Consider the following 27522-nt stretch of genomic DNA (forward strand, 5'->3'; position numbering starts at 1 on the left):
TCTGTGGCTTCATTCTTGAAGTCAGTGAGACCAAGAACCCACTGGAAGGAATAAATTCCGGACACAGTCCCATTCTCAGACTCACTCAATCTTACTTGTTGAGAAGCTAGAAAAAGAAGTTAGTGGGCCGGGCACGGTGGCTTATTCTTGTAATCCCAGCACTTTGGGAGGCCGAGGTGGGTGGATCACTTGAGGTCAGGAGTTCGAGATCAGCCTGGCCAACATGGTGAAACCCCATCTCTACTAAAAATACAAAAAATTAGCTGGGCGTGGTGGCGTGCACCTGTAATCCTAGCTACTCAGGGGGCTGAAGCAGGAGAATTGCTTGAACCAGGGAGGCGGAGGTTGCAGTGAGCCGAGATCATGCCACTGCACTCCAGCCTGGGTGACAGAGCAAGACTCCGTCTCAAAGAAAAAAAAAAAAAAAAAAAGAAAGAAAAAGAAGTTAGCCATGGGACAGGCAAGGGAATAAGGAAGACTTAGCTAAAAAGCTGCTATCTTTGTCTGTTTGTGCTACTATAACAAAATACTTGAGACTGGGTAACTTATAAATAAGAGAAATTTATTTATCATATTTCCAGATGCAGGGAGGCCCAAGATCAAGGGACTGGGAGATTCAATATCTAGCGAGGGCTCTGTCTCTGTTTCCAGGATGATGCTTTGAATGCTGTGTCCTCACATGACAGAAGGACAAAAAAGGAGGAATAGTTCCCCCATACCACTTTTTATAAGAGCATCCATCACCTCCTGAAGGCCTTACCTCTTAATACTATCACATTGGGATTAAATATCAACGTATGAATTTTGGAGGACACATATACCCCATAGCAGCTGTGTTAATGAAATGATCAGGTTGTGTGTTGTACTCAATGCCGTTGAGGCCCTTCTAGACCTCCTTTTCACCTAATGCAGCAATCTGGCAGCTGCTATAAGTGGTTTCTGCTAATAGCTCACAGCTTTCCTATGCTGCTGAGAATTGTGCTTGGCCAAATAGGAGCCATCTCACCCAGGAAGCTATGAATGCCCCCTTAGTAAACCTAAGACGTCTAGTATTTTACAGGAATTGTCGAATTTCTGCTGCTGCTGGCATAGGATGTTAAAAATGTTAGAAGTATTTTGCGGGGGCTGTATATTTCTAGCAATCGTGAACTAAAAACAGTAAACAAAATATATTTTCTAAAAAGTCTACCAAATCAACTGGAACTTTAGTGGCCAAGGTGTTGGAGAGAAGAGAAGTGCACAGAGGAAATGATTTTCAGGGCTGCTTTTTCCCTTTAAGGCATTTGCCAATTCCAGAGCAGCAGCAGAGAGGCTGAGAAATTGAGCAGAAATTGATGGCTGAAAGGTCAAGAAGGTAAAAGAGCTCCTGGTGGTCTCATGGGCTAGTGGACAAAAATTGGAATTCAGAGCCCGCTCGAGGAGGGAGATCTTGGCAAACCCTCCAGGGTTTTAACTAGGACTTTGGATCGGCTATTCCATAGGAGTGAGGGTGGACTAGAAATAGACCAGCCACACAAAGCTGAGAACAGAATTAAATCAGTTCATTCTCAAGTCAGAGTAAGATGATCTTTCCTTACCTTGTCAGAAGCAAAAGTAAATGCTGTCTTGAAGAAGCTGACGTTATCCAGAATTCCAAACGACTTCTCAAACGAAAGTTTATGTGTGGCATTTAATAAAAAGTTACCAGGGCACTGGTAGAATGGTGAACTAAAACCATCTATACAAAATGTACTTTCTAAAAGTCTGTTTGAAGCAATTAGAGGAAAGCTTAATGTTTCTGGAAACCAGGAGAAAAAAAACAGTAAAAATAGACTTAGAGGAGATCCAGGTATTGAAATTATCTGACATAAACTTAATAAACATGATGAAAATAAAAAGCAAGATGGAGAATTTAAGAGAATAGTAACTTTTTAAAAAATCAAAAATAAATTCTAGAAATGAAAAATAACAACTGACATTAATAACTCCCTAGATGGGTTTAACAGCAGACCAAAAAAAAAAAAAAAAAACCAAAAAACAAAACAAAACAACAACAACAACAAAAACCTGCTAAAGAGAGAATTGGTACTCTGAAAAATAAACCAGAAGAAAATCTCAGCATAAGAGAAATATGGAATGTGGTGGATAGGCCAAACAATATGTACATTTAGAACCTGTCAATAAAATTTCTGCTAGAGAAGCCATGATTGAAGACATAATGGCTAAAAATTCTCCAAAAATAATGAAAGATACCCAGAGTCCAGAAGCACTACAAATCTCTACTAGGATATATATAAAACATACCATACCTAGACATATCACAGTACAACTGCTGCAAACCAAAGAAAAAAAAAGAATCTTAAAAGCAGACAGAAGCCAAAATAAAACTGTAATGTGACTACTCTAAAGAAACAATGGAAGCTAACAAATTATTCAAAGTTAAAAAATTGCTTCAAATTATTTATTTAAACTTTTGAAGAAAATAAACTGTTAACCTAGAATTCCATCCTGGTAAAAAAATCATTTAAAAAATAAGGCAAACTAATTAACTTTAGGCCAACAAAAACTGAGATAATTTTATTATCCAACTGACTTGTATGATAGTAAATACTAGAGCGAGTTCTTGAGACAGATCCAGCCAGAAACAGGGAGAAAATGAAAAGCAATGCAAAAAATAAATATATGGGTAAGTCTAGAAAAATAGTGAAAGCATATGATAATGATGTTGATAATGATAATGTTTTGTGGGGTTTACGTATCTATGGGATAGACACATGACAAAAACAGAAAAGGCTGGAGAACAGATCAATGGAATGGAATGGAATTATCCTCAGGTCTTTTCATTATGTCATGGGAAAGATCAATAATGCATGTTTTATTCTAGGGTAAACCCTGAAAGAATAGTAAGAGTATAACAAACAAGATAATAAAAGGGGAAATGGAATAAGGCAAAATATTTAATGAAACAAAATAAGGCAACAATGAGAGCAAAGGAAACATGGAACATGTTGGAGGAAAAAGGAAAATATACAGCATGATGGTAGATTTAGACCCATATATATCAGTAAATGCATTAAATGAAAAGACTAAATATTCCAGTTGAAAGACAAGTATAAACTAGATTAAAAAACTTTATTTTGCTTATATTAAACAACTTAAAAAGTGAAAACGCAAAAAGGTTGACAGTAAAAGGATGACAAAGATATTTCTTGCTCACATTAATCAAAGCTTTTTTGCTAAGTTCATAACAGACCAAATAAATATTAAGGCAATAGATATTAAGATATTAAAAAATATTGAGATATTAATAGATAATAAGGTGAGAAGAATTAATAGAGGGATATTTCAGAATAATAAAGTGGTTAATCTGCCAGGGAGTAATACTGACATGACGATATTGCGTGGATGTAATAACAAGCCTCAAAATTTATTAAGTAAAACTGACAGAACAAAAAAAGAGAAGAAGATAAATTCACGATAGTTTTAGGTAATTCTAATATACCTCTTTCAATGACTGATTGAATAAGCAGAGAAAAAAATTATTAAGGCTATAGAATAATTTAACAACATATCCAACATACTAACTCAATTGACATACATAAAACACTACATCCAACAACTGCAGTGGAACTTAAGACAAGTCCCGGTGAATTTCCATGCATTAAATTTATACAGGTCATGTTCTTTGATCACAGTAAAATTAAGCTAAAAATTAATAATAAAAAAGATAACTAGAAAATCCCTAAGTGTTTGGAAATTAAGCAATATACTTCTAAATAAACCATGGGTCAAAGAAGAAATCACAATAGAAATTAGAACTTATTTAGGTTTTAGAAGATGAACAAATATTGTGCTAAAATGAATACTGTAGGAGTCAAGTAGCTAGCCCGAGGAAATGAAGTAGATTATTTCTTTTTCATTCTCTTTCTGTTAAAATTTCAGGGAATTGTGTATCTGTGATGCAGAAATGTCATGGTAGGGCTTTTAAAGTGTTTGTTTTGTGGTTGAGTGTATTATAGATCAAATGGCCAGTTTACAGTAGCTTTCTGGGACAAATAATAATAATGATATTAAAAACATTGACTGTTATGCTCAGGTGTAAAAGTGATTATTTCTATCACCCCAAAGATCTGTAAAATGGCCTGAGTCCTTTCATCTTCTTTTGTTTTTGAGACAGAGTCTCCTTCTGTCACTCAGGCTGGAGTGCAATGGCGTGATCTTGGCTCACTGCAACTTCTGCCTCCCAGGTTCAAGCGATTCTCCTGCCTCAGCTTCCCTAGTGGCTGGGATTACAGACACCCACCGTCATGCCCAGTTAATTTTTGTATTTTTAGTAGAGACGGGGTTTCACCACATTGGCCAGGCTGGTCTTGAACTCCTGACTTCAGGCGACCCCTCCCATCCCCATGGCCTCCCTAAGGACTGGGATTCCTGGCCTTTTCCTCTTCTAATTGATGTAAAATATTACTTTTCTGTGGATACAATTTGGCCAAGTTTTAGGAGCACAGTGAAGCACTTCACACCAGTATATAATCAAGCACACTGTGCATAATAATTAAGAATCCTCCTATCTGTTTGAATATGAAGGAAAGGGATAGAACAAAATGAGACAAACTAGATACTAGATGTTTTTGTGTGCGGAATAAGGACAAAGATGGTCTTTTAATGAAAACTTTTTTTTAAAGTAGGCAAACTTGCAAAAGGTTGTTCCTTTGTAGAAAATATTACATTATTAAATAATAGTAATCATGCCAGTAAGTAATGAAATGGAGGGTGATGCTGTGTGTTTTTCTTTCCATCCCTCTGATGAAGATCATAGGTTTCTAATGCCAAAAACATTAAAGGTTTGTCATACTAGAGACCTTAAGAAGCCCATAAAGTCAAGACTTATGTGATGGCATTAGTTACTGTGCTCTGAGGACCATAGTCTAACATAGCAGGTTAATACAAATTAAGTGTCATAGATTAATCACAAGAGCTAAAGTTGGGACTTGTTTTGATGGTAATGGGACATTAGCAAATGTGACACAAGCAGAGGCTCAACAAATGCTCGCTCATTAGTGTTTACCCTATCTTTTGTTACTTTTGGATCATAGCCACTATTAGGAGACTTCTGGCCTGCTGGTGACATATGGCCCAACTGAGCCAGCACCACCCACCAGACTTGTGAGTGAGGCTTAGACTAACAAACACCATTTGAGCTGACAGATGACTGTGGCAACGTGAGTGACCCCAGGTGAGACCAGAAAAGATACCACCCAACTGAGCTCAGCCCAAACTGCTGACCCACAGAATCAGAGCAAATGAAATGTTGGTTACTTAAGCCACGAAATATTGGTTTGATTCACTGCAACAGATACTTGACACAACAAGAAAAAGATCTATAAGTTGGGGAGGGACATTCTGAAGGGGAAGTTGATGGGAGGAAAGACAGTGGTGATCTCCTCCACCATTTTCCTAATTGAAGTTGGAACCAAGGATTTGTGTCTAGTTCCTATGAACAGGTCTCCTGCTTCCCAGATTTACCAAGGAGCTCCGTCATACTCATTTTTCTGGTCAAGCACACTTAGTTCCAGGAAAAACTCAGCTAACTAGTTGAGTCCTAATCACTCTCAGTGAAGAAACACAGGTGGATTTCCTGCTTCCATTTCCCTTTCAGAATGTGACAAGGAACAACTGTTCTGGTCTTTTCTTGTTGATTCAGCAGGTGGCTACCAGCAAAAAAATTCATGGAATACTATGAGAATAAATAGAGTTCTTGGGAAAAGGTAAGAAGATAAGATCTAAAAATGACTGAAAAACATGGAAGATTTTTTCCCAAACGTCCATATAAAACCTGCAACCTTCCTGCTTTCAACACTACTTTGATACAATAAAAAATCAATTGTATAATTGTACTAAAGCTTCTGAAGCCTTCCCTCTGGCAGCCACAGGTCAAAGAGTTCATATAAAACAAAGTCCTGAGGACTTCCACTTTTTGTCATAAATCATTCTAAAACTGGACAAATATATGAGGCAACTGTTTTCAGGTATCAAACAAGCAGCACGATTCCCAAGAGAAGGGAGGGACACTCTCTCAATGTTCACCTCACTCTGCCTAATTTTCCAGCTGTGGCACAGGAAGCTGGAGTTCATGCAAAACACGATGGTCCAGCTGAGCTGAAGAGGCAGGATAAGAGATCAGGCCTGCTCAAGTGGAGCGTAGCTGCATATAGGGCAGTAAGGAGGGAAGAACCATGCTGGGTCATGAGAGATGGAGAAAGAAATCTTTTTTTTTTTTTTGAGACAGAGTCTTGCCCCGTCGCCCAGGCTGGAGTGCAGTGGCATGATCTTGGCTTACTGCAAGCTCCGCCTCCCGGGTTCACACCATTCTCCTGCCTCAGCCTCCTGAGTAGCTGGGACTACCCCGTCTCTACTAAAAATACAAAAAATTAGCTGAGAAAGAAATCTTTATAGGAGTTCCCATGAGTTCTTGACTGAGGACTGAGATGCATAGGTGTGGGGCAAGATCATACAGGTCATGCTACTGTGGGGCTGAGAGTTAGAACAGAAATACCAGATAGAACATCACTGGAAGATGCTGGAGCTCTGACCCAGCCTGAGGAGGGAGTTCTCATGAATACCTGTATTAATTCATTCTCACACTGCTGATAAAGACATACCTGAGACTGGGTAATTTGTAAAGGAAAGAGGTTTAATTGACTGACAGTTCTGCATGGCTGGGGAGGCTTCAGGAAACTTACAATCATGGTGTAAGGGGAAAGCAAACAGGTTCTTCTTCACTTGGCAGCCGGAAGGAGAAGTGCTGAACAAACAGCCCCTTATAAAATTATCAGATCTCATGAGAACTCACTATCATTAGAACAGCATGGGGAGACTTCTGCCATAATCTAATTACTTCCCACAAGGTCCCTCTCCCAACACGTGGGGATTACAATTCAGATTACAATTTGAATTACAATTCAAGACGAGATTTGGGTGGGGACACAGAGCTAGACCATATCAACACCCCAGGCATTCATCTGAGGCACCAGAAATGTCACACTTTAGAATAAAGGATCATGTCTCGTGGTAGGTCCTACTCTGAACCTACCTTGATAAAGCCTAGAAATCCAAGCTTTGACAAGATTTGACAAGAGACAGAGTTTGGAGGTTGAGTACACTAAGTCAGGGGAATGAGAAACAATAGGGCTTTTCACAGGCTAATAGGTTCAAATTTACTATCCAGTAATTAAATTGTCTGTCAAGGGCATCACAAGAAGAAAAATTAATAAACTAATATCTTTCGTTAACATAGATGCAAAAATTAAACATTTTAGCAAATCAAAACCTGTGGTATCTAAAAAAATGGTAGGTTATCATGCACAAATCAGTCTGGTCTTAGGAATAGAAGACTAGTTTAACATTTGAAAACTAATTTATGTAATTAACTACCCTAACAAAATATAGGAGAATATAATCATATGATAATCTCTCAATAAATACTGAAAAAAAATTGACAAAATTTAACACCCACATATGATAAAATCTATTAGCAAATAAAGAATGAAAAGGAATGTTCTAAAACCAATACAGATGTTATTCAATATATCTATAGTGAATATCATAGTTAATAGTGAAACACTGAATGCTTTTCTCTTAGACTGGGAACATGGCAAGGATGTCTGCTCTCACTGCTTTTATTCGATGTTATACTGGAAGTGCTAGCCAGTGGAATAAAGCAAGACAAAGGAATAAAAGAAATAAAGATGAGAAGGGAGAAGTGAGCCTGTCTCAGTTCACAAATGCCATGATTATCTATTTTGAAAAGTCAAGAAGTCTACAAAATACAAAAAAAAATTAGAATTAATGAATAAATTTAGTAATGCCCCAGGATACATCCAATTAAAAAAAACCCTATATTCCCATATATTAGCAACAAACAATTATTTAAAAAATAGTATTTAGTATAGCATCAAAAAACATAAAGTGCTTTTAAATAAATATAACAAAAGACATAACTCGTATTGAAAACAACAAACAACTCAGATAAATTTTAAAAATTCTAAATAAAGAGATATATCATGTTTATGGACTGACACAATCTCAATATTGTTAAGACATTCTTTTTTTCTAAATTAAAATATAGATTCAATGCAATCCCAACCATTATTTTTATCCCAACCACTTTTTTTTTTTTTGTAGAAATTGAGAAGCTGATGCTAACGTTTCCACACAAATGCAAAAGACCTGGAATAATCAAAGTAATTTTAAACAAGAGAAATAAGGTGAAATACTTATACTATCTGGTTTTATAACTTACTATAAGTGCAACAGTAATCAATCCTATTGGAATTAAGTATGAAATTGTCAGAAGGGCAGACATATAATCAATGGAATAAAACAGAATTCAGAAATAGAGCCACACATATGTGATCAATCCATTTTGACAAAGGCAACAAGATTATTCAATAGAATAGGGACACTTTTTTCAACAAATGATAGTGAAAAAACTTGATAACCTTTTGAAAAAAATAAATATTTACCCGTACTCTATGTCACACAGAAAAATTAAATTAAAATGGATCATAGATCTAAATGTCAAAGCTAAAACTATCAAACTTCTGGAAAATAGAGTAAAAGAAAATCTGTGTCGAGTTAGAATAGAAAAAGATTTTCTAGATAGGACACAAAAAGGACTAATAACAAATTTAAAAGAGGATAATTTGAACTTTATCAAAATAAAAATCTTCAAAGTACATCATTAAAGGCAATCATAGACTGAAAAAAATACAATGGATATTTCTGACCAATAACTTGTGATCAGAATATACAAAAAGCCCTTATAACTCAACAATAAGAATCAAACAACTCATTAAAAATGGCAAAAGACTTAGCACTTCACAACAAAGAATTTTGCACTTTAATAAGAGGTTAAGAAGAAGATAATTCATTACAACAGGAAAAATATTTGAACAAACACTGCCCCAAGAAAATATAGAAATGGTCTGTAAGGACATGAAAAGATGTTCAACATCATTATCCATCAGGGAAATGAAAATTAAAACCATGGTGGGATATCACTTTACACATACCTGAATGTAATAAATTTAAAAGGCTGTAAATAGAAAATGCCAGTGAGGATGTGGAGCAACTGGAAGCCTCACACACTGCTGGTGGAATGTAAAATCGCACACCATGATGGAAAATAGTTTTGACAGTCATACAATTAAGCATACAATTACTATATACTCCAGCAATTGCACTTGTAGGTATTTACCCCCCTCTTCAAGATAAAGAACATATCTACAAAAATACTTGTACACAAATGTTCATAACTGCTTTATTCCTAAGAGCTAAAACTGTAAACAATTGAAATGTCTACACAGGTGAATAATAAACATAGGTAGTATATTCATACAATAGAATGCTACTCAACAACAAAACAAACAACAAGCAAACAAAAATGGAATACATGGAACAACATGGATGCATTTCAGAAATACTAGACAGAGTGAAAGAAGAAAGACACAAAAGAGAACATATTGTATGATTCCATTTACATGAAATTTAAAAACTGGTAGAAGTAACACAGTGATAGGATTCAGATCAGGAGTTGCCTGGAGTGGGACTGACTACTAAGTGGCACTAAAGGAACTTTCTGGGATGATGGAAATGTTCTATCTACATCTTAACTGTGGTGGCAATAGATACAGGTGTATACTCTTGCCAAAACTCACTGAGCTGTACACCTAAAATATATGCATTTTATTGTATATAAAAGTTGGTTAAAAAATAAACACCCTTTATCAATAAAAATAACAAAACAACAGTAAGAAAAATAAAGCCTCCAGGAATGCCTTATTGAATGGTCCTCTTACTGAAGAAAAAAGGAATTATTTTTCATCTCCAATCAGTTATGAGGAATATGAAATATTGAATAAAAATATCATAAAATTTGAGGAGAATGTGACTTTTAACTCAAATACAACTATAATTAAACCTTTTCACATTAACAAATTTAAACTTCACAAAGGCAGGAAAGAAAGGCATTAACTACCCTGTCTTCACATTAAAGAAAAAGAGCCTCAGAGAGGTTTTAAATATCTTGTCTAGAGTCATAGTAAGGTGGAAACGGGGACTGAAACTCAGATATTTTGGCACTAAATCCAATAACCCTTCCACTACACTATGCTGTTTCTCTTCCTATGCATCCCTTTGAAAATATTTTCAATAACCGAAGCTAACAATGTCCTTTCTGTTGCTAGGCCTTAAATCGCATTTCCTTTGATGCTATTAGATAGAAAAAGGCTTTTTCAGTTGGCAGTGAGTTTTTTTCTGAAATCTTCTCAATCACTAGCTTCCCGAAGATGTGGGGATCTTCATCTTCCTTGCAGGAAGTTTGGAATCTTTGAACAGTCAAATTAAATTAAATCTTATAACAGCATTTTCTTCCCCAGCCTGCATTTCTAATGAGAGTAGAAATTGGTACAATATTTCTGGAGAGCCAGTTGGCAATATGTATCAAAACTCTTGGCATATTCTTGGACTGAGCAATTCTCCTTCTGGGAATTTATCCCAAGGCAGTTATTAGAGACGTGTGTATGGATGTGTGCACAAGGATGTAGCATTATTCACAATAGCAAAAAATTGAAAACAAGTTCAATGTCTGTGTCAGAGACTGTCGTTTTCCTTCCATTCTCATCTCTTCTTCCTTAGCAATAAGAATCCTGGCTTGTAGCTGGGTACATTGTTGCCCAGTAATGCATTTCATACCTTGGCCCTCCTTTACAGCTCATTTGTGGTCATTCAAAATATTGTGTGTGACTTCTAAGAACTTGCCTTACAGGGAGGTTTTCTTTGACCTTTTTTCTTCCAGCCTACTGGATTGTGAATGTGATGGCTGGACTTGAAGCACACATGTTGGAACATGGGGCAACACTCTAAGGATAATGGAACAGCGAGACACAAGGACTCTGGGTCCTGACACTGTGGGAATCAACCATGCAAGCCTGGAGTCTTATTTTACATGAAGAAATTTAAACCTCAATCTAGTTTAAGCAACTGTATTTTAAATTTTCTGTCACAAATAGCCAAATCGAATCCCAACAAATGCAGTGTTCAACAGCAAAGGGAGAGTTAAATTGTGGTATAGGCACAAGGTAGAATCCCAAGCAACTGCTCAAATGACATGAAAAAATTAATAAGAGGAAAAAAATAAGTGACATTCAAAAGAAGGATAAACAATATTTGCAAATATTTTTATTTTTAAAATATACACATACATATATGTGTGTATATATAAGCAAATTTAATTGCAATTCACTAATTTTAAAGAAAAAGGCCATACTAACAGATACATTTTAAAATACAGAAATTAAATATTGAGGAAGTCTTGTCCCTGTGTTCATTTAAAAATATATGCTGTAGTTGTTATGTTGATGCATAAGTGATTATAATTACTCTTAAGACTGTATGTGAGCCAGTTATTTAGTAGATGGGCGAATGTATATACTTTACAGCTCCTACTACTCAAAAAGCAGAGGGACATTCTAAAGATGACATCTAGCGGTTGCTGTGGTAACCTTATAGACTACATGTTAGAAATCTTTTATGTCAGTTTCTAGAGTTGGAATTGGCATATTCTTAGCTTTAACATACAAGAACAAGGTAATAACTTGCAGTTATTAACCCTTACAGGCTGTATTTGTGATAACTGTTCAGCCTATAGAGAGTAGTGGAGTCACAGTGGAAGTGTTCAAGAGCAGCCCTACAATGATTAAAGGATCTAAAACCTGTGTTAGAATTTTCATGGCAGCCTTAAAGAATTGTCACTGCAGCTAACAATGAAAGTTCATATTTATTACAGAGCACTTACTATTCAACAGGCACAGTGCTAAACGCTTTATTAACACAATCTCATTTACGTCTTACAGTAGTTGTAAAAAGTAGTATTATTGTTATTTTATAAAAGAGAACAAAACTGAGACTTAGAGAATTTAGGTGAGTTGTTCCAAGCCCTATCATTAGGACACGATTGTGCCAGGATTCAAACCCAAGTCATCCGTCCACACTTGAAAGCACTGCTCTATCCAGTGTCCAGGTGGTTGCCATGAAACCCAGTCTGGGTCTATTATAAACATGCACCTTTAAGGGAAATACTCTGTAGCAATGCTGGTTTATCCAGTCTAGCCTTAATCATATACACTCATTAAACAACAAGCACTTTGAGCATGACACTGTTGTGATTTCTCAAAGTATGATGTACCCTTGTTATGACATTAAAGTATACAACTAAGCTTACAAGAATAATTGTGCCACATCATAATTTTATTTTGAAACCTAGCTCTAAAGTAAGGCAGAATGGCTAAATGAGGTAAGCCTAATAAGTGTGGTAGGGGAGATGCTGCACAGCTGAGGCAGTGAGAGGATGCTTCCCTAAAGAGCTGACCTTGGAATAAGCTCTAAAGCCTGGGAGAGCAGCTATGGAGGAGCAGCAATGGCATACCTTATTTGAAATGCAGCATCTTAGACCCTGGCCTAGATGTACTGAATCAGAATTTGCATCTTAACAAGATCCTCCTGAGATTTGCAGGCACATTGAGGTTTGAAAAACACTGCTTTAAAGAGCAGATAGCATTTCAGCAGCATATACAGAGGGAACAGCACTGTAGGTACAGGGAATAGCAAGAGCAAAGGCACAGTGGTGGGAATGAATAAAGCCATTTGGGGGGAATATCATATCTGGTTGAGCTGTGGCACAAACTGGAATGAAAGATGGTAAGTAGTGGGAAGACAGGTAGGGCGGAGTTCATGGAGGGCTTAAAAACTACATCTTGTTCTGGAGGTAATGGGAATACCAAAGGTTTTGGTCAGAAGGTGATGTAATTTTTTTGTTGATTAGACTTTTAAAATTTATAAAATACTTAAGCTTTGTGATACATTCAGAATGTAACCTTTGGGTAAGATGTGACTCCACATATTTCCTTTAGTCTTCATATCACCAAACAAATCTGTTATTAATAGGTATTAATTTTATGGAGGTTATTAAAAGAGAATGAAGTGAATCCTGATGGCAAAAAGAACACTTCTGAATTCTACACCTATCATGCATTTACTGTTAGGAATTTGATGGTTAAACTGACCTAGGGGATTTAAAAACTCACACAATCTTGTCCTTCATGAGTAGATAGAACAAGCAGACAAAGTGTATTGTCCCTCTGTATTTTGCATGGGTCAGGCTCTCCTTTGCTCTCTCGTTCTAAGAAGGGCTCCCAAATTCCCCCAGGCTCCTTTGATGAGGAATCTGTGAGAGACAGAAGCTATTTTGTAAAGCTGTCAGCTGCCCTGAGTAAGGCAGCCAGAAATAAGAGAAACAGATACGAGGTACATTCTCAGGGATGAGGGGGAGCCTTGTCTGCCTTGGATTAAAAGGAGAAGGGAAGAGGACTTTGGAGGATGGGTGAGTCAACTGAATGGAATCTTCATCTGCAGGCTGACAGCTGCCTTACAGACACAAAATGAGTCAACAAAGACACCCAATGATTGGTTAAGGAACAAAGACAAGGAAGGGATAAGTGCAGTTAGACGCAGGATGCTTCATATCAGGAGCAGTTGCATTTCTCAGGCAGGGTGAATTAGAAGGAAAAGGGGAAAGGTAAAAATCAAAATCTCTGTTCCTGTACCTTGGGCCTTGCTAACTAGGACATTCTTTGTTCCCACCAGTTGGTGACTTAACCAGTTCCCTTAAGGAAGTTCAAAGACTGATATAATTGCTGGGTCCTACAAGTCAGATGTTGGGCAGATTTGCGTTGCCCTCAGTCAGGACTGAGCATAGCTGCTCAAAATCTGACTATATGTATGATATAGTTAACCTTCCCCAACAAATATAATGACAGATAACTGCAATTAATCTCATCCGGAAAAGGGAAACCCACACATGGTGGGGTAGGCTATGCCATTATCCATAGCCCATGAGAATATCCTGTTGGCCAGAAGATGCAGGAACTCCTTACCCTGCTGGAGGTGTGTGTTCCTAGTGTGGTCTCCCCAGATTCTGGTTGCAACAGTGGTCTTTCTTAGCTTTTGTCCTTTGTGACCACAACTAAGCTGGTCATTAAGGATGATATTTCAGGGGCTTTGCCAACATAACAGGCCATTTATAATTGGGGGTTCAGCTGTCACAGTCCCTTGTTTGCCAGGTAAAAGTTCTGTGTTTATTTGCATTTGATTAACTCCACAATCAAAGCTGGAGAGAATTCGAATTTACTCAGAGCCTAGCGATTTTCATCTTTGAGTAATGGATCTTGATGATTTGTTCATGCCCTTAGCCCTCAGCTTAAATGACTTCTCCCTGGGCCTCTTCAGGGCCATTCAGAACAATTTCCTGGGGTGGAGGTCACAGCTAATATTCCCCTTTTGCCCCCAGGTTGCATCTCAGGGGATGGCTTTTTGCTGAAGGTTCGCTGCCATTTTTCTTCAATTAGATATGCCAGACTTAAGGGGCGTTTGGAAGAGACGTGGGGCTCAAGACTGTGAGGCTTCACTCTTATCTCCTTGATTATGTTTTCCTTTCATTTTCTTGCGCTAACTTTACTTTGATGGAGAAAAGTTTGCATATTCTGTCCTTAAAAGTTGCCAGGTTGCTGACTTTCAGCTCTCCTGGTTTGTTGGCCTCAGTCAGAAAGGGTCTATTTTAGTGATATTATATTTTCTTCTCTTTCTGCTTTCTGAGGGACTATGTTCAGTAGGAGACTAAATTTTTCTTATAAATATATATGATCCCTTCCAATTCCTGACTGTTTGGTCTCTGGCTTTAACAGACACACAATCCGTGTCTTAAAATATGAGCAGCGGTTTACCAGCAGCTGTGCAATCACCTAAGAAGAATGCAGATAAGCCTCTCAACTTAGTATTGGTAGGTCTCCATGAACCTCCTCCTAGATCCTCTCAGCTAATCACTCTTGTTAGGGTCTTTTACTTACAATTTCTTTCCAGTTTGGAATTTGTTTTGATTGTTTAGGGAGTCAGTGACAGAAATCCAACCACTAATTGGCTTAAACATATTGGGGGAACTTATTTCACTTAAATGAAAAATTCATTTGGAGATCAGGTAAGGTTGGATATAAAAGCCATCTCAGCTCTTCTTTGCAAAACACTGATTTTATTCTCAGGCAAGCATTCCCAGCCTGGTAGTTTCACATCCCAGCCTTTATCTTCTGAACTCAGCAACTCCAGGGGGGAATAATATCTCTTTCATAGTAGTTGCAGCAATAATCCTGGAGGTGATCCCCAATGGCTAAGAAGGACCTGGGTTGGGACACATGTACCTATCTGGATAAGCCACTGTAGCTAGTTGGATGGAATGCTCTAGTTTGGCTAAGCCTGGGTCATGTGGCCATCCTAACAGCAAGGGTGGGGGTCTATTGTACCCTACTTGCATGATTAATTTGGTGAAGGGATGGATTCTTAAAAGAAAACTAGATGCTGAGCAGGTAAAAACAACAAATGTCTTTCATGTCCTGATAGGTCAGTTTTGAAATTGATCCAAGAAACCAGTTTTTATACCCAAAGAAACTCTGCAGGTCAAAAAGGTCAAAAAATTAAATATAGAAAAAATATAAAGATTCTAAAAACCAATTTTATCACATGTGGCTGGACCAACTCTGAAATATTATTCAGCAAATTCCACTTATTGCTGAAGTCTCATATAATATACTAGTTCCACATACTAAGCCTATGATCCTTTAGTCAGTCTTCTGGTTTCGAATTCAGATGATGTTATGTGGTAAGTATTTCAGAGAAATTGTATGAAATGGTGGGAACTTCACCAGTATTCCACAAATACTAATGATCCCCTTTTATGCTGTAGGCACTGAACTGGGGACTGGGATACAAATTTGATGAAGACATGGTTCATACCCTAGAAGGACTCAGAATGGGGGTAAGACATATACTTTAAATAAATAAATCACAGTGTATTGTGAAATGCCTATGACAAAGGACACAGTTGTCTTCTAAAGTCCCACAAATTGCTAGGCACTGGGCTTTTTCCTCCTCTCACATTTTCTTCCTTAAATTTCAAAGCAACTCCTCAAGGTAGGCATTATTCCCTGAAGACATTGAGGTTTGAAGAGATGAAGTCTTTTTGGTCAACCAGCTAGTGAATAGGAGGAAGTTTTGGGAATTCTATTTGGAAGTACTTTATTTCTTAGTATTTGGGAATACTACAAAAGCATGACCATTCTTGTAGCCATCCACAAGTTTTGGGACTGTTTATTTGTTTCATCTCCATCTTGCAGAGCTTATCTCTCATGAAGACCTACCAATTCTGCCTAAGTAATATTTCTCAGGTCTCATCCTACACTTCTTCCTACTCATGGGTCAGGCTTTCAACATCCTGTACCTAGATTGCAGGGGCACTTTAAATGACCATCTTTTTACTTTTGGTCTCTCTTTAATTCATTCTGCTACTAAGTGGGTTTTTGAGGTTGGCAAAAGTTGTATGCCATAAAATACTGCCTTGATCATTTATTTAATAAGTATTTATTACAAGGCAGTCATTGTGCTGGATGCTGCTTTAAAGCTTCACATAAAGCACAATCATTTTTAAGGATTTCCTCAATGTTTAGGAAGGCAATCATCCATATTATCCTAATAAACACACATCAACAATCCTTTGCTCCACAAACCTCAATAGTTTCTGACTGCTGCCTTAAAAGTGTTGAAAATTTTTAGCTTAGCATCAAGGTCTTCCTCAGCTATGCCATCCATTCATACTTGTTCTACATATTGTTCTTGACCCATGCACTGCAACCAACTGGCCTACTCAGTCCCTGTAGGGTCTGTGCCTGCCCTTCTCCACATCTTGTTCACATCGTTCCCAGGTTCTCTCCATTACTGGAAATTTTGGCTGATTGTGATCTTTTTCACTTTTTTTTGAAGATGAGTCTCCCTCTGTCACCCAGGCTGGAGTGCAGTGGCACGATCTCAGCTTACTGCAACCTCCACCTCCTGGGTTCAAGCGATTCTCCTGCCTCAGCCTCCTGAGTAGCTGGGACTACAGGCGGGCACCATCACGCCCAGCTAATTTTTGTATTTGTAGTAGAGACGGGGTTTCACCATGTTGCCCAGGCTGGTCTCGAATTCCTGGCCTCAAGTGATCTGATTACCTCCCAAAATGCTGGGATTACAGGTGTGGGCCACCATGTACAGCCTGATGGTAATCGTATCTGTAAACTCTGAGATGGCTTCTCATTTGTACTTCCTATAACTTGGTCTGTGTCACTGGCACTTGTGACCTTCTCTAAACAATTATGAGTTAATTTTTTTAATGTGTAAGTATTTTCTTCTAACAAGGCTGTTTGCTTCATTGCATTACCAATATGTGATTAAACATCTGTTGATAAAGGGCTTGAAAGTGTTCTAATTGCTGGTGGACATGAGCTTTTGTGCAGAGTAGGAATAGAGGGACTCAGCTAAGAGGAAAAGAGATGAGGACAAAATAAGGCACAGCTGAAAAATTGCTTCTGTCTTTATTTTTAATTTTTATTCTTTTTTAGAGACAGAGTCTCACTCTGTTGCCCAGGCTGGAGTGCAGTGGCATGATCGTAGCTCTCTGCAGCCTTGAACTCCCAGGCTCAAGAGATTCTTCCCCTCAGCTTCCTGAGTAGCTGGGACTACAAGTGCACACCACCACACCTGGCTTTTTTTTTTTTTTTTTTTTGACTTTTTGTAGAGGGGGGTCTTGCTATGTTGCCCAGGCTGGTTTTAAACTCCTGGCTTTAAGTAATCCTCCTGCCTTGGCCTCCGAAAGTGCTGGGATTACAGACATAAGTCACTGCACCTGGCCCCTCAGTCTTTAATTTTTATCCTTCATCTTGCTTTGATACATTCTCTGGTGAAGGAGAAAGCCTCCTGCCTGCAGGGTGGGAAGGACACAAAGTATGAACCGGTAACTGAAAGTCAAGTACCAAAGTCAATTTCACTAACTCACTTTGGATTAATGAGCCAAAATGGTAATTTTTTTTTTTTTTTTTTTTGTGACAGAGTCTCGCTCTGTTGCCCAGGCTGGAGTGCAGTGGCGTGATCTTGGCTCACTGCAACCTCTGCCTCCTGGGTTCAAGCGATTCTCCTGCCTCAGCCTCCTGAGTAGGTGGGATTACAGGCACCTGCCACCACGCCCAGCTAATTTTTGTATTTTTAGTAGAGACGGGGTTTCACCATGTGGTCAAGCTGGTCTCGAACTCCTGACTTCGTGATCCACCTGCCCCAGCCTCCCAAAGTACTGGGATTACAGGCACGAGCCACCGTGCCCAACCAGTAAAATGTTTTTTTATTATTCATTGATTTAATTTCCTTCATGCAGAGATTTTAATAATACCAGTAGTTTAAGAAGTAATTTTATGTAGGATTTAAGATTACACAGTTTTGATAACATTTTTATTAACATAATGATCTTTACGGAAACTTTTTTTCTAAATGAAGACTACATCATTTAAATCCTTATTTTATGTTAAGGGGAACTTGTGATTGGTGTTGATATTTTATAGGGTTTTCTGTGATTTTCTCTGGGTTAAATCACTTAAGTAGTGAATAAAATATCATTTGTTTCTATGCAACTCTTGTAGAGGGTGTTTTGGCTGACTTCAGGGCTGAATTATTTTCTCTGAAATGATTTTATAGGAAAAAGACCAGTAATTTGCTGATAACTTTTGTTATAAATAACCGCATAGTCAAGACCTAATAACAAATTGATTATACAATGGGGTAACAAGAATGTGAGATAATGATACTTGTTATGAAATAACTTAAAACAATTTCTCTCTGCTTTGGAGACTCATACTGCTGAAGATTGACTTCAGTTTTTTCAAGCAATGATTTAAAAAAAGAAAATTTAAAAAAAGCTGTTAGATTGATTTCTTTCAAACAGTCTTAATAGCTTCAATTTCTGGAACTTACTTCTTGAAGACAGTAACATTGCACTTGATAATATTTTGCTCATTCATCTCCAGAATGTTTGTTCAGTTGAGAAATGAAAATGGGTCTCAGTATAGTACATACAGTGATTTGTTCTAAATGGCACTAAACTGTTTCTGGCCTGGGGAAGTATTAGTTCAGGGTCCCGTATAAGTTGATGCTTACTCTGACACATGGATGCAATAATCCAGCCAAATTTGCAAATTAGAAACTTTCTTATGGCTTAATTTTTTCCCCAAACATATGTTGTTGGTTTTCTGTAATAGGAAAGGGGAAATATGCAAAGGCACAGACACTATTCTGCATTAGAGGGCTAATATTTTCCCATTTTTTGATGAAAGTTGCATTTCTTTACATACAGTGTGCTCTAGTGTGTGGATACATTGGTGTTATGTGTTCAATAACACAGAAACTCTTTTATTTAAATGATTGGAATATAGATCCTGTTTTTCAGATCTGATTTCTTGACATTTGCGGGGAACACTAGCATATCTGTTGCTTTTGTTTTAGGAACAAAAGTAAACTCTGTAGGGAGTTCACCAAAATCCTCACCCTTTAAAACCAAACTAAGAGGAACAAATTGTTGCTTCATTCACATTTTGGTCTTCCTGTGGTATGGTATCCCCCTTCAGTCTATTGTTTGTTTTGCTTTATCTTTGACTCCAACAGAGATCAAAACACATTTTTTTTTTTGGAATTATAGTTTGGCAATATGCTGGCAAATGGGAAAACACATAACATAAAGCAAATTTTTTTCCACAATGCTTTTAATATTGAGACCGATTTTTATCTAACAGAGCTGACAGAATGTAACATGAGTGTACCAGCAGCCCAGAGCTGTAAACACAGCTTCCTGATGACATATCCCTAGAGGGACAGATCATACAGTTTCTATATTATTCAGCTTGTTATTCTACTGGCACAGAACTGATTTTTGCTTCAGAAAAATGTTTCTTTTCTGAAACTCCAGCTGTCTCTCATTCATAAAGCGGTGTTTTAATAAGGTGGTTGTTTCGTATGAAACAATGATAGCGTTAATAATGAATCACTAACAATATGGCACACTTCTTATCATGGATGGTCTACTTTATGCCAAACAGCTGGAGGAAACGTGGGGGAAAATGCAATCAAGCATTTAAATATCATAGCTGGATGTTTCCAAACATAAGTATCCAGATGCTTAGTTTTGTGGAGGTAATATGTTTGATTGCCTGCTTTTTAAAATATTTTATCTGCATCTTTTGATGTTCTGTAGGTGGAGTCATGGACTGTTCTTCATTTTCAGTATGCTGAATGATTTTTCTGATCCTGGATAATCAGAAAAACAGTAATGCTGAAGACTAGCTGAGAGTAGGCCTGGCAGGAATTGTGTGAGCTAAAGGAGAAGAGGAAGACATGAGACTTGGACTGTGGTTAAATGGGTCCCTCTCCTGGCTAATGCATATGGAAGCAGGCACCTTTTAAAGACATCAGCTAAAGCAGATTCAGTTTTCAGTTAAGGAACATATAGCAATTATGATGTTCGGTGGAAGAACCAGATTCTCTTGTCTTCCCTGAGACCCAGAGGCTGAATAACCAGGAACTTCCAGAGATATTCGGTTCTCAGAAAGAAAGAAAGCTGTCCAACATGCCACTGAGGATATTGGCTTAAAAGAAGTCTGTTCTTACCAGGCCGAAGTAGAGCTCTTCTCTTCCTCAGACAGATGCCTCATTAGGCAAAATTAAAAATCTAGGAAAATAGAGTACTTTTTCTTTTTAGGATCTCAGAGTACCCCGCTCAAATGAACTCATGCTTCCCAGTATACTTCTCCAATACCGGTTACCGGTACTTATAATTAGAGTCATTGCCAAATGCTTCACTAAATGAAAACCCCTGAAAATTAATTGTCTCATCAAAGATGGCTCACTTTCAGAACAGGATTCATATGTCCTGGCACTAAAATAAATGCCAACTGCCTCCTAAGAATGAAAGGAAAAATAGTCATTTACTGACATGTCCCTGCAGGAATCAATAACGTTACAGATCATAGAGGAGACAAGAATAGCCTGGGCATATTAATAACTCGGCCTACTCACTGATTTGAGATGACTAGTTGAATAACGTTCTGCACTGATGAGGACTCCATGGCACGAGGAACAATATCATCATTAACATGTGAGACTGTTTAGCATTTTGAACACTTCACACATAAAGAGAACTTAACACGGGACTATTTATTGGGCTTTAGACAGATGGTTTAATGTTTTTTTAGCCTTCAGCCTATCAGACCACCCGTGGTTTCCTTCAGCCAAGGGCTTTTAAAAAATAATTGGTCTATAGCAATTTTCTAACAAGACTGACTGCAATATATTTCTCTAAATCTTTTTCTTACCCTTAACTATCCCTTACAGTGGTTTGTGGTTGACAGACTTCTCTGTCTGATACTGGTTCCTCACATATAAGTAATTACTGACATAAAAGGAGATGAAGGGGCTGAAATTCCATCATTAATGGTTTCTTTGCTATAGAAAAAAACTATTTAGAAATGATTATTTTGGAAAACAGTTCTTCCCTAATTAGACATTGCCTGACACTCTAGAAGATGTTTCCCAAAAATCTTTCAATACAGGAAATGACAACCCAACATAGATGGGTAACTGTGGGTGGCAGAGGATGCATTGCACTAAGCATGTATGCGTTCATCTTAAAATGGTAAAGAGGGTCAAATGTGCCTCTGTGTGGGGAATATGAGTCTGCTTAGGAAGGAATAAAGTGGCTGTGGATTCCTGCTCTTATTGTCGAAGTGAGGCCAGTACAATGGAAAAGCAAGCAGGATGTGTTTTTATAGTGCAGAGATCTTAATAACCACCTGCACCACCCTGGCCACTGGTCAGCTCTTCAGGCCCTTCTGTGGGTCCTTTTAGTGAAACAGCATGGCCCAGAGGCCCAGAGACTGTGGACTGGCCCAAATGGATGATTCTTTGCATATTCTTCTGTAGGTAGCTTCCCCGGTAGAGTTCTGAAGAGGCATGCTTAGGCTTGGGGCAGAGAAAAGCAAGTATATAGCAGAGAGGACTTACTGATGAGATGTTCTAAGGGGAAAAGTGTCTTCTGACTGAGCACTCGGGAGGGCTTGAGAAGCCTGAAAGTCTTAGTGCAGAGCTTGCGATTGGCTTTTCTCTTTGAGGAATAAATGTCTCGCTGGAGGCTCAGATTTCATGCTGACACTTCATGCAGGGTTGGATTGGAGTCCTTGCTGATTCTGTGACTGCTGCTAGTGTCAGGATTTTGCACCGATACTGTCAATTTCCTCACCTGTGAGGAAGACACCCCTGGCACCAGCATCGGTGTTTTGTCTGATCACGTCCAGTTTAATTCCCAGCGCGAGGTGCCAAGTCAGTTTCAGCTGATGAAACAATTCAACAGCTCTCTGCTCCGGGTGCGCGAGGGCTACGGGCGGCTGACCGTCGGGGACACCGGCTTGGACTGCGAGGCGCTGTGCGGCCAGGCCCCGCAGTGCGTGCTGGCCTTCGACGTAGTCAGCTTCTCGCAGGAACAGTTCCTGCTGGTGCACGTGGAGGTAGAGGTGAGGAACGTCAACGACCACGCGCCGCGCTTCCCCCGGCCCCAGATCCCGGTGGAGATGTCCGAGGGGGCGTCCCTGGGCACGCACCCTGGAGGTGCCGGTGGACTAGGACGTGGGCGCCAACGGGCTGCAGAGCGTGCGCCTGGCCCAGCCGCACAGCCCCTTTCGCGTGGAGCTGCAGAAGCGCGCGGACGGCGCCCAGTGTGCGGACCTGGTGCTGCTGCAGGAGCTGGACCTCGAGAGCCAGGCCACCTACAGCCTGGAGCTGGTGGCCCTGGACGGTGGCCGCCCGCTGCGCTCCGCCACGGCTGTCTTCAGCGTGTGTGTCCTGGACGCCAATGACCACAGCCCGACCTTCCCGCAGGGCACCGTGGCCGAAGTGGAGCTGGCGGAGGCGCGCCTGTGGGCTCCCTGCTTCTTGACCTGGACGCAGCCGACCCCGACGAGGGCCCTAACGGCGACGTGGTGTTCGCTTTTGGCGCCCGAACCCAGACGGAGGCGCGCCGCCTCTTTCAGCTCGACCCGCGGTCGGGCCGCCTCACTCTGGCCGGGCCTGTGGATTACCAGAGTCAGGACACCTACGAGCTACACGTGCAGGCGCAGGACGGCGCTGCCGCCTGCAAGGTCATCGTGCGCATCCGCGACGTCAATGACAACGCGTCCGACATCGCCATCACCCCGCTGGCCGCCCCGGGCGCGCCGGCTGCCTCGCCCTTCGCCGCTGCCGCCGCTGCCGCTGCCCTCGGGGGAGCGGACGCTAGCTCGTCGGCGGGAGCCGGGACGCCCGAGGATGGCGCCGCCACGCTGGTGCCGGAGGGGGCGGCGCGCGACAGCCTGGTGGCTCTGGTCAGCACCTCGGACAGGGACTCGGGCGCCAACCGGCAAATGCGCTGCGCCCTCTACTGGCAGGTGCACTTCCGGCTGCAGCGGGCCTACGCTGGCAGCTGCCTGGTGGTGACCCCGGCGTCGTTGGACCGCGAGCGCATCGCGGAGTACAACCTGACACTGGTGACCGCGGACCGCGGCGCGCCCCCGCTGTGCACCAGGAGGCCCTACACGGTGCGCGTGGGCTGCGAGAAAGACAACGCGCCGCTCTTCACGCGGCCGGTCTATGAGGTGTCTGTGAGTCAGAACACCCCACCCAGCGCCTACCTGGGCACGGTGGCCGCACAGGACCCGGACCTGGGCCGCAACGGCCAGGTCACCTACCGGCTGCTGGAGGCCGAGGTGGGCCGCGCCGGGGGCGCTGTGTCCACTTAGGTCTCGGTGGACCCAACCACCAGGAGCTGCGCGCTCCACGGCACTTTGACTGCGAGGAGCTGGCGGAGATGCAGCTGCGGTTGGAGGCGCTAGACGGCTGATCTCAGCCGCTATGGGGCCTGGCCATAGTGTGGCTGCAGGTGGAGGACCAGAACTACCACGCGCCCCGCTTCGTGGCCCCACTGCTCCTCCGTGGCTCAGCCCAGCTGCCTCTGCCCTGGGATGCGCCACTGGGCTACCTGCTGACCCGTCTGCAGGCAAAAGATGCGGACGAGGGCGCCGACGCCGAGCCGACTTAGTCCTCGGCAGCGACTGCGGCCCCGGGGTGCTGGCGCTGCACCCGGCTTCGGGTGAGCTGTCTCTGCAGCGCCGCCTGTCCCCGCAGCCCGCCGGCCCGCTGACGGCGGTCATCGCGGTGCGGGACGGAGGCCGGCCCACTCTGTCGTGCACAGCCACACTGCTTCTCGTGCCCGCGGGCCGGGCGCCACCTGGCGCAGAAGTGATGCTGATGCCGCCGCCGCACAAAGGAGCAGAGCCACGCATCAGGCAGCGAACGGGAGGGCAGCTTGAACCCTCCCTGTTCTGGTGGGTGTTTTGGCCAGCGGCTGCGTCCTTCTGCTAGTGGCCATCATCACTGTGACTTGTTCTTGCCAAGGCAAGGCTAGGACGCTGGTGAAGAAGATCCGTGAGCACTCCCCAAGCAGATTTCAGGCAACGAGTGACCACGCTGGTCCACGTGTCAGAGCCATAGGGGCTGACTCTGGGGGCTTCCGCTCCAGGTTCTTTATAGACACACGGCCAGTTTCCATTTCCACAGGGGCCCAGGCGGTCGAGTCTGTGGAGGATTCCTAGTCTGAGGTCAGTGAGGTGTCTTGGAGCTCCTCTTGTCGGGAGAGGAGCAGGACTGCATGGGCCCAGGTAGGGCACCCCTGCCGTTCTTAGTGTCCTCATTCTCTTGGAGTAGTTTTCGTGCTAGGAGCCTTATGAAAATTCAGTGCCTGATTTGGGACTTCAAATGGCTGATATTTCCGGGCTTGTTTTTTTTTTTTTTATTTGAAAGGAAAAATTATCCACAGGCAAGGTTAGGGGGAGACTTGATAATCACATGTTCATTCATGTAGGCCCATGTCTGTTTCTGCTGTTTTTGCCTATGATAACTTCCTTTGGGTACAATTTGGATACAGTCGACCCTCAGGGTTAATGCTGTGTTTCTGAAGCACTCCGGATGAGGGATGCGGCGCCTGCTCTGTCAGGTTTGATATTAGACGGTGAAATATTATTAACTGCTGCTCTCACCCCTTTTTAAAAATAGAGTTCAATCTCAGTTCCTTTTCATTCCTCATCCCCTTATGGAGAAAATAAATCTGCAGCAAGTTTAAGGTAATTTCAGAATATTTGTTGTTATCTCTAAGCAATGTGTTTGACATTTTATACATTTTTATGGATACCAAAGTAATTCTTTCCTTTTCACTTTCAGTATACATTCAAATCTAGATGAATTCAGTATGAAGGACAGTGGAAAAGGAGACAGTGAATTGAATGACAGCCATTTGGATATCAGCAGAGAGGGTTTCAAGAAAGCATCCTTTCAAATGATTGCAAAACAAGGGGGTAAGTTCAAACCTGTGGCTTTGAAGCTCTTCCTCTCAAAGCATCATAAGACTCATTCCTGACTTAATTACAATACTAAATAAGTGGCCCCAACTATATATTCATAGAGGGAGTGTCTCGGTCATTTCCGGCTGCTTTAATAAGATACCATAGACCGGGTGGTTTAAACAACAAACATCTATTTCTCATAATAGATAATGAATTTTATATAGGCTAAGATTCCATTTGCTGGAAACATATGAGTATGTGATTTTGTTTGGCTTTGCTTTGTTTACAGAATGCTGCACCAACACAACCTCATTCTGTCCAGTCCATCTGCTGTGTCATTTGGGGGTGTGCTTTAGGCCCAATTCTCTGTAATGGTGTCTGGTAATGGAGTGGTAGCTCCTGTGGTGAAGACATTATCAATTATGAGGTATTTTGTGTTAGTCTCCATGAAGATGGGCACTAGATCTTTAGTCTCTAAAAGAAAATATCTTACTCCAAGAGGAGTCCTAATGGTATGTCCTACTGACTCAAATGCCTCTTCACCATAACAGGTGTTTTTGCACAATCTATGTTCAGTTCCTTTGACTTTTTTTTTTTTTTTTTAAATGAGGGGCTTCCAGAAGCATCCATCTCCTGGTTACCTTCCTCTGAATATTCTCTAGTGGTCAACATATTTCCTAAAATGAGGAACATGAAGTTGTATACAGTGATTCGGTACCAGCCTCTCTTCTGAGGTCCAAATTCGTATACACAACTGCCTACTCAACATCTCCATTTGGATTCTGAATGGACATGCTATATGTTCAAAACTAAACTCTTGGTTTCTATTCTCCAAACCTGTTTTTCCTCTAGTGTCGATATCTCAGTAAAAATACACATCTATTCACTTAGTTGCTTGCTGTGGCTTATATCCTTGGTGTTATTCTTGATTTATTTCTTCCTACACACGACTTTCAATCCATCAGCAAATTCTGTGGAATTTTCTTTCAAAATATATTCTCAAATCAATTCACTTCTCACCACATTCATTGCTACCACTCTACCCCAGGCACTGTCATCACTTGCCCGGCAATGGTACTAGCCTCAAACTTGGCTCCTCTGCTTCTACTCTTGCCCTCTTGCAGACCATTGTGCATATGAGAACTGGGCTGGTCTCTTACTTCATAAATCAGGTCACATTACTCAACTCTCCAAATGCTTGTCACTTAAATAAAATCCCAAATCCTTATCATGATGTCTCAATTACTCTTGCTGTGTAACAGGCCAGGCTAAAATGTAGTGGCATAAAACAACCATTTTATTATGCTTGTGGATTCTGTGGTCAATTTAGACAAGGTATAGCAGGGATGGCTTATCTTTGCTTCAAAGTATCTGGGGCCTTAGCTGGGATGGTATGATGGCTGAAGGCTGGAACCATCTGAAAACTTCTTTAGTTACATGCCAGGTTTGTGGGCTGGGATGAGCCAAAGTCTAGGAGAGCTGACATGGTGGAGTGGGAAAAAGGGAGGCTTCATGTTCTCTTTACACATGGCTTGACTTCTCACAGCCTGGCAGCCTCTGCAAAGTCACATGGCAGCTCAGGCTGCAAACATGAATGATTCATCCAACAGGACAGAAGTCACATCCTCTTATGACCCAGCTTCTGAAATTACATGATCATTTCCATCATATTCTACAGTCCAAACTGTCTTAAGCCCACCCAGATTCAAGTGGAGGGGACAAAGACCCTGTGCCTACCCTAGAAAATTTTCAAAGAGTTTTGAGGTTCATGTTTGTAAATCAGCCACACATGACTCATAAAGTCCTGCATTATCTTGCCCTTGGCTCTTTCTTCTACCTGATTTCTTACCCCTGTTCTCCAGGATGTTTTAGATCATCTTATTGGCCTTCTTGTGTTTTTTGAATACACAAAGCATCTCTCCATCTCAGACCTCAGGGTCTTGCTGTTCCCTCACCTGGTAAACTTTCTCTAGATACCCATATTGCTTCCCACCTTCATTTAGGCCTTTGTTCACATGTCTATCTAATCAAAAGAGGTCTTCCAAACCTCAGATTGCCTCTCCTCCCTGTCACTCTCCATCTTCTTTACTCTGCTTTATTTTCTTTTCTAGCATTTCTCACTCCCTGGCATTATTTGTATATTTATTTGTTTATTATTTGT

The 27522-nt window shown here is 40.8% G+C and overlaps 1 pseudogene; it reads left to right on the forward strand.

Moving 5' to 3' along the window:
* The window catches only part of LOC129011321 (protocadherin-8-like), a 177574-nt pseudogene that overhangs the window by 884 nt on the left and 149168 nt on the right, over window positions 1–27522 (forward strand).

This window comes from Pongo pygmaeus, chromosome 14 (assembly GCF_028885625.2).
Source record: "Pongo pygmaeus isolate AG05252 chromosome 14, NHGRI_mPonPyg2-v2.0_pri, whole genome shotgun sequence".
Classification (NCBI taxonomy): domain Eukaryota; kingdom Metazoa; phylum Chordata; class Mammalia; order Primates; family Hominidae; genus Pongo; species Pongo pygmaeus.